General features: G+C 36.9%; 1 protein-coding gene across 2 annotated transcripts in view; it reads left to right on the top strand.

Annotated features, from left to right (window-relative positions):
• Positions 1 to 8,136, top strand: part of Grip1 (glutamate receptor interacting protein 1) — a 661,025-nt gene that overhangs the window by 136,044 nt on the left and 516,845 nt on the right. The window lies entirely within an intron of this gene.

Raw genomic sequence — 8,136 nt, 5'->3', positions numbered from 1 at the left:
CCCCACATCTTCTTTATCCAGTTTCCAGTTGATGGGCATTTGGGCTTTTTCCAAGCTTTAGCTATTACAAACTGTGCTGCTATAAACATGGGTGAGCATATATCGTTGTGGTATGTTTCTTTGAATTCTTTTGGGAAGATACCTAGGAGGGGAATAGCTGGGTCAAATGGGACCTCTAGTCCCAGTTCTTTGAGGTATCTCCATACTGATTTCACAGTGGTTTCACCAGTCTACACTCCCACCAACAATGGAGAAGGGTTCTTTTCTCTCCACACCCCCACCAGCATTTGTTATTGATTTCTTGATAGCAGCCATTCTTTCTGGGGTGAGGTGGAATCTTAGTGATGTTTTCATCTGTATCTCTCAAATGACCAGTGATGTTGAACATACTTTCATATGTGTATTTGCTGTTTTTACTTCTTTGTCTGAGAATGTAGGACAACTGTGTTGAATCATTGTTTCTCTGCACTTTCTCAATGTTTTTGAGTCTTTATACCATTTGTTTCCAATAATCTTTGATGTGACCAATAAGCTAATTGTTCACTGTTTTGAATTAGCATAGCATCAGTTGGCATATAGTCTTTTCCCTACCGCTTTACTGCTATCATGGTGAAAACTCATATATATGGTATTACTATTTCTCAATGTCAACATATCTTCACTTCATCTATTACTATCATCTCTATTCTTTGATTTTCATTATTATCTTTGAGTCCTTTAAGCCCAGTGGTTCCTTTCTCTTGTTATAATTACTAATATTCTTATCTATCTCATATTGTTTCTCTTAGGCTTTTTTTTCCCATTCTGTGAAGATCATTTTTACAGTTATTTCAGTGGATTACTTAACTAAGCTGTTGAGCCTATAGATCTCAGTAAAACTACTCATTCATTTATCATGCACTTTTCTAGATGCTAAGGATAATTCAGTGGACAAACCACTGTAGATCCCTGCCTCATGATGTTTAAGTTCTACTGGGGAAACAGATGAGAAACAAGCCATTGTCATATGGGGTGTGTCAGTTAAATGATAAATGTCATGGAATAAAATAAAGCACAGAGGGAGATGGGCAGGAATTAAGGAACAGGGTTGAACATGTAGATAACATAGCTAGTGAAGATCAACAGGCAAATGAAATTTTTGCAAAGCCTTGGAGGAAGTTATGCAGTGAGCCACAGGGATAGTAGGGGAGGAAAATTCATGCAAAGGGAGTAGCAAGTGCCAAGGCCTTACATCTGTCTTTTAACTGTTGCTAGTAAAAGAAGCTATAGAGGAAAATGTAATCATGGGAAAAGGTGCTTATTGGTTTCTCCTCCAAACTGAGGACTAGTAGGAGCAGTATAAGATGGGAAATAGAAGTCACTGAGCCCAGTCTCATTTACTTGACACTAGTTATATGGCCTCTTCAAGTTCACAGCTTAAAATGGCAGATTTGACCCTGGACCTAGGTCTGCCAGGTTTTATTCATGCAAAGTAAACGTGCATGGTTACCATGGTATAACAGTGTACTCTTCTGATGATTACCAGTGCCCAGAGTTAGTACAGATCGCATGGGTTCAGTGATGGGTCTCTGACAAGAGCACCCTCACTTCAGATGCCATGCATGTTTGAGGTGTCCTCATACCATGTATTTCTGGTTGGTTACGAATTCAGGAGTTCTTATACCTTCACAGTTTGATAATTCACTGGAATGTATTATAAAATTCAGGAAAGCACTATGCTTATAGTTGCATTTTTATTATAAAGGATGCAAATCCAAACTCTCCACCCCCTAAAATAAGGAGAAATGTGAGACCATATTTGCAAGGGTGTTAAACCCAGAACTTTCATGTATTCTCTTAGAATCAGGACATCTTATACTATAGGCTAGTGATGGCAAACCTTTTAGAGACCAAGTGCCAGACTGCAAGAGAAAACACACTTACTTATTGCAAAGTGCCAACGCGGCAATTAAACCTGAACACTGAGATTTTAGTTAGAAAAACAAACTCTACATTAACATCTTTTGTTTTAAGAGAAAAACACAGGAGCATGCATGGCACTATGCTCAATATATTCACCTCCCTACCCAGGAACTCATCTAGGCTGTGATGGCCATTGTTTCAGCTGGGGTTTCATTACCTAGGCATGATTGAATCATTGGCTATATGATGGAACTCAATCATTATCTTTTCTCCCGTCCTCAGAAACTCACCTGATGTGTGGTTCAAAATCCCAACCTTCTAATCATGTACTGTAGTTGGGTTTTCTAGCTTAGTTAGCCACCATCCTAAATGTTCGAAAGAGCCAACTGTGAATTACTTCATTAGTATAAACTTTGGTGTGGTCTAAGGACACACATGAATAACAAAGATACTTCTGTCCCTTGGGAAATTCCAAAGGTTTAGAAGCTGTATCCCAGGCATCTAGTACAAAGACCAGACTCATTCTTTATTTATGCAATAGAGAAGTTAAAAAACCATTTGGCTTATGAATTTATTATAAGACAGCAGCCTTATAGAGATAGGAAATTAGTAACTAATATAGCCCGGAAATTTCTTATTATCAAAAAAATTTCCATAGTCCAAGCTCAAGTTCATCTTTTTTTTTTTTTAAACTAGCTGTTAAGGTGCTAGGGTAGTGAAAAATGATAAAAGAAAATGTATTTGACTCATCTTTTCCATCTAGGCCACTTCTGGAGGACATGGCATTGTAGACAGATTAAGATTGCTCAGGATAAAGTTGATGTCACTCCTTGGCTTGAGGGCTTTGGCAATTCCCTTTTCATTACCTCATAGATGAAGGAAGAAGATCTTTGCTAATGAAGTTCTTTCTGGTGTCTCCTGGGCAGAAGGCAAATCTCACAACACGTATTTGCTCAGTTGCTTACTGTGTTTCTTCCATCATCTTCCATGATCCCTGTAGGATTTTTCAAGTTTAAACAAGCAACTTACTTGTATTTCATATCTAGTTAAAACAAGCAGCTATACAAATATACAGCTTGTGTTGAAAAAGAAGGAAAATGTGGGACAGAGAGCTAAAAAACATTCCTTAGTTAGAACTTGATAATTTCCTAGTATTTGACACTTGCTATTTTTACTGTTAAAACCATAGTAAAGTGTGCTTTGAAATTTATTCAAGAATTTATTCACCAAGGGTTTTTTTTTTGGTATTACTCTATGAAGGACACTGTATGAGATCTTAGTAATGAACATAATCAAGAGTTCATGTCTCATTTCTGGTCTGCAACTAGATGATTATGATACAGTGTGGTAAGTTTAATTAATGTAGTTATTTCTTATGTATCACAGAAGCACAGAGGAGGAGAACTTAAATGACCCCCAGGGAGTAAAGGTGAAAGGGTCAGGGGAAGTTTTCTGAAGGAGGTAATAATCTAAAGTAAATGTTAAAAGGTGAATAATCATTTGTCTGGCAAAAAGCATGGCCAAAGACCATTCCAGGCAATGTTTAGGACATGAGCAAAGGCCTGGAGCTGAGACATAGCATACTGTTTTTAAGAAGCAAAGCAATTCTTTGGAATATAAAATGAGCTGTAAAAGAAGACCTGAAAAAATAGGGAGTGATCACATCATATGCCACATTGGTAGGCCTTGGAGGTCTTTAAAAGAAGTGATCAAGGACAACAGGAAAATATCGTTCAAAACAAGGTACTTTCATATGAGAACATGAATTGTGAGAGAACATTATTTGTTCACTTTGGGAGAATGAGGAATTCTGCTTAGGAAGATGGTGAAGATAGGAACAAACAACACAAAAGCTCTGTGTTAAATGTAACAAGGTGAAGGTTATGCAAAGAAGAACGATCTGTTCTATGTAAAAATGGCTCAGAGATTGTTGTGTAAATCTAAGTTTTAGACCTGGGTTATAATTTAATGCGTAGAATAGAAATTGCTTAGTGACACCTTTAGATCCCTGACACTATTCAAATATTTCCAAGTAGAGAAGGAAAGCAAATTCTGCCTTGAAATGAATAAATATTATTGCATTATATATGTAGGTGGTATGTTTATGGGTATAAGTATACATTTTTATGTTCACCCATTGAAATGTAAGCTCCCTGAGGGTAGACATGTCACTTTTTAATTTCATGTCATTATTGTATCCTCACATTTCAGAACAATACCTGATGCAAGGTAGCCTCTCAACTTTTGCTGAATGAATGGAATATAGAGAAATTAATATGTACACTCTGGTTAAATTATATAGCAGAAGAATCTTAATAATAGATAATATGCAATTAATATAGCAGGTGAATTTAAAAATCCACAAAATGCTAACCTGATTTTACCCTGAAACTCGTTATGTTTGGGGAAAATCTCATCAGTGGATTCCATATAAGACAATTTATTTTTAGTTTAATTACTCAGAAGTGATCTCATCTTTTTATTGTAGATTTCTCTGGAGAATCAATGTGTTGATGATCCTGAACCCCTCTGCAGCTCCTCTGGGAAGCGTTACAGGCAGTACTTAGTCATTCCTTTGTATTGGCATAAGACTTGGAAGACTGGTGCCAGCCTCAGTTATTTTGACTGTATTTAAGAAAGAGGTTCAGTCACACCATCAAAAGTAAATTTGCTGTAGGAATGTCTGCTCAAGCCAGTAAGTCCAGTATCTAGGAGAAAAAATTATACCAAAACCTGAAATGTTACCCATAGAAAGATTGCTCATATAAATGGAAGTCATCACCTATATGAATGATATCATCCTTTGTTAGGTTCATTGCCATTAAGCTGCACTGATAATCTATGAATCTTTCTCTCTCTGATTTTAGCTCCTTGAGACAAATACCTTAGTATTGTTTCTTAATCCTCAAGTAAGTGAGTGACTAAGAAACTCAGGTTAATATTAGTGTCCAACTAAGTGACCTGTTTACTTGTCTCAGAGATCTGAGTAAATTCCTTTTTAAAAGTTAAATATTGAAGGAGTTGGTGAGTGATCCTGATGATTCCTTTTCAGGGTAAATTAGTTCTGAGAGAAGATTTCAATTTGTCACTTTCTCTACATGACTAATGAAGAAAAGCAATTAGGACTAATAGATCATGAGACCAATGGGGTGAAGATCTGCTGGTTTATATGTTTATTTGCTCCTGGATGAGTGAAATCCTTACAAGGCTATCTTTGAGGTTGTAGCTCATAATTGAAATACACTTAGTTCTTCAGGCCTGCTGCCTTTACCTAATTTGCTTGTAGCTAAGAAGCTTCTATTACCTTTTAGTCTTGCTTGGCTGTAGTTGATAAGAATTGATTTGATACTCTCAGCTTGTAAGATATGAAAGGGACTATTTAATGACATATATATATATATATATATATATATACACACACACTAATGAAAGACATTTCACTATTCTACTATTATCTTCATATTTGATGAGTATTATGTTAGTCAGATGTCTATCACTGACAAAATATCCAAGGTACATAGATTAAAGGAGAAAAGGTTTATTTGGGCCTTGGTTTCAGAGGTTTTAGTCTATGGCCACTTGGCCCTGTTGCCTTGGACTTGTGGCAGCATAGTACACCAGGGTGGGAGTATGTGACAGAGGAGGTTGCTTACCTCATTGTGACCAGGAAGCAAAGAGAAAGTGAGAGGGAAGAGGTGAGGTCTGAGTATCCCTGTAAAAGGCATGTCCCCAGTGACCTAACTTCCTTCCACTAGGCCCTGTCTCCTAAAAGTTCTACCACTTCCCAGTTGCATCATAGGCTGGCTGGTGACCAAGCTTCAAACATATAAGCCTGTGGGGGACATTTAAAATCCAAACTGTAGCAAGTGTGATAATGTCTTGTGAGTACACCAAACTTATCTTTTATTTAGTTGTAAGAAGTCTTCAGAATTTGTCTTATTACCCATAGTTGAGATAGCGGTCTTATAACAAAGTATTTATAGAGAGGCCCCAAAATTTCATGGCAACTTAGCAGAATTAAGGAACAAATATTTTGATGCAGTGTTGAAAAAAATCACAGGAGAGGCTGGGGATTTAGCTCAGTGGTTCTGGAGCCTGGCTCGTGAGCGCAAGGTCCCAAGTTCGATCACCCGTAACAAAAAATAAATAAATAAATAAATAAATAAAAAATCACAGGACCATAAGACACAAAGATTCTCTGGTATCTTATGTAGTATTCCTTTTTTTTTTTTTTTTGGTACCGGGGATCGAACTTGGGTCTTTGCGCTTGCGTGGGAGGCGGCAAAACCACTGAGCTAAATCCCCGGCCCATATGTAGTATTCTAAGATTTCTAATTTCTGTGCTGAATTCATCACCCCTCATTCCTCTTGTGCCCCTTTAGTTAGGGCTTTTTGTTGTTTTTTTTTTTGGTACCAGGGATCGAACTAGGGACCTTGTGCTTGCAAGACAGGCAGCAGAACCACCGAGCTAAATCCCTGGCCCAATGCAATTTTTTTTAGTACCTGGGATCAAACTCGGGACCTTGCACTTGTGAGACAGGTGGCAGAACCACTGAGCTAAATCCCCTGTCCTATGTACCCCTTTATTTAAAAGATTTACACAGTGGTTACTCTCACTACATTCTAAACTTGAGATAGTCTTCCCAAACTCAAAAAGGGCAATTATGCCATTATTTTTTCTTCAAATTTAAATAGTGCTTGTAGATTTTAATATCTCTTGCATTTAATAGATGTCTACTATCTATTACTCCGTGTATTTCACTGTCAATCATCCTCAACAAGCATGCCCTAGTTTCCCTTTTTTCATCATTGTTCTCATTGCTTAATCACCTGCCAGAGTGATATTCTTCATTATCCTTCTTCTGACAATTCCAGGGATATCAGGGTCTTCCTAATCATGCAGTATTCGTTCTTTATCCTTAGTGAAATCACAGACATTGATGGTCACAGTCCTTCCTTAGCCTCAGGCCATCTTATGAGATGACATAATTATCTTTTCACTTTTACACTATTTCTTTCTCTTTTTTCAATCCTTAAGGTTGACAATTTGCTTTTTCCTTTTACCATTTTTCCTGTAAAGAGAATTTAATTCTGTTTCCTTGACCTTCAATGTCCATTTGAAAGAAAGAAATCCAGAAAACAACAGGACAAAACATAATGTATGGCAGGAGCTGGGGAGGAATGCATTGAATCTTAGGAAATATTTTACCCTGTGCATGCTTTTGTTTCTAAATGCAGTACATCTTAAGTATTTTTTCTTGTGAAGGAGTTCAAAAGTTTAAGAGTGAACCTATACTCTTGAGAGATAGGAGAAGATCCCACTAAATCCAGCTCTACTTTTTAAAATTGTTTGGGAACTAGAATAAATCTGGAACATCAATTTTCCCTTCACTTTAACCTTAGAATTCAATCTGGTAGGTGGAAAAATAGGGAGTGGGGCTAATAGCTCCCTAAATCACCTGTTTGGTCAATATGGAAGTCTGAGTAGAATTTCTCTGCTATAGGATGAAGACAAAAGAAACTCTAATTTTGTGGCCCATAAAATAATAGTGCAGATTAAAGGAAAGGAGCATTATGCTTAAGGATCATAGGCGAATAACATTTTAGAATAAAATTTATTGTAGGAGATAGCATGTTATTTTAAATACGTAACTTTTAGCTGTTGTAAGTAGAGTATACAAAGGCAGAGTTTCAGTGAAAGAGTGGAAAAACCAAAGTGAAGAAGGTATTGATGTAGAGAAACTGGATGGCATGAGCCAAAGATAGCAAAGAAAAAAAAAACAAAAATGATGGGAATAAAATTTGCATTGGGATGTTTATGGAACAGACTTCACATAATAAATACAAAAGATAGTCCATGAATAGGATAATCTTAAAAAAATGTCTTCTAGAACACAGAGAAAAAGATATGGATGAGAATGGCAGATAAATAGTGCAGAAATGAAGGACTGGAATTGAAGGCCCACCTATGTCAGGATCTGGGAATACAATCATGGAAGTATGTTTCCTGTTCTAAATATCCCAATATGCTAGTCAGTTACAGAGATCTCAGGGAGGTTTACTGAAAGACACTGATACAAGTTATAGTTAGAATGATATTAACATAGCCTTCCATTGCTAGAACAAATACTTAAGATAACCAACTGAAAGGAGGAAATGTTTATTTTTGGCTAACAGTTTCAGAGGTTTCAGTCCATGATCTCCTGGCCCAGTTGCTTTAGGCCTATAGCAGCC

Source organism: Heterocephalus glaber, unplaced genomic scaffold (genome assembly GCF_053883595.1).
Source record: "Heterocephalus glaber isolate CG9 unplaced genomic scaffold, H.glaber_assembly_v1.0 deba00001569, whole genome shotgun sequence".
NCBI lineage: Eukaryota > Metazoa > Chordata > Mammalia > Rodentia > Bathyergidae > Heterocephalus > Heterocephalus glaber.
Note: the sequence above shows the minus strand (reverse complement) of the source record. Positions and strands in the feature narration are given on the sequence as shown.